Raw genomic sequence first — 211 nt, 5'->3', positions numbered from 1 at the left:
TTTGCTTGTGTAGGATCATTAGTATTTTCCAAATCACTATCATCAATATTATAATTTTTTTCTTCCCAATATCTAATGATTTTTTGGTATATGTGGTTTCCATCAAGTGATGACTAACTTTTAATTTTTCTTTCCTCTTACCATTCATTCCTCTTAAATGACATAAAGAAAAGAAAAGAAAAAAGAAAAAAATATACATATATATAAGAAA

General features: G+C 24.2%; 1 protein-coding gene across 2 annotated transcripts in view; it reads right to left on the bottom strand.

Annotated features, from left to right (window-relative positions):
* The window catches only part of LOC119585719 (protein salvador homolog 1-like), a gene marked incomplete in the record, with an annotated part of 15,849 nt that overhangs the window by 11,037 nt on the left and 4,601 nt on the right, over positions 1–211 (bottom strand).

The sequence above is a fragment of the Penaeus monodon genome, chromosome 20, assembly GCF_015228065.2.
Source record: "Penaeus monodon isolate SGIC_2016 chromosome 20, NSTDA_Pmon_1, whole genome shotgun sequence".
Classification (NCBI taxonomy): Eukaryota; Metazoa; Arthropoda; class Malacostraca; order Decapoda; family Penaeidae; genus Penaeus; species Penaeus monodon.
Note: the sequence above shows the minus strand (reverse complement) of the source record. Positions and strands in the feature narration are given on the sequence as shown.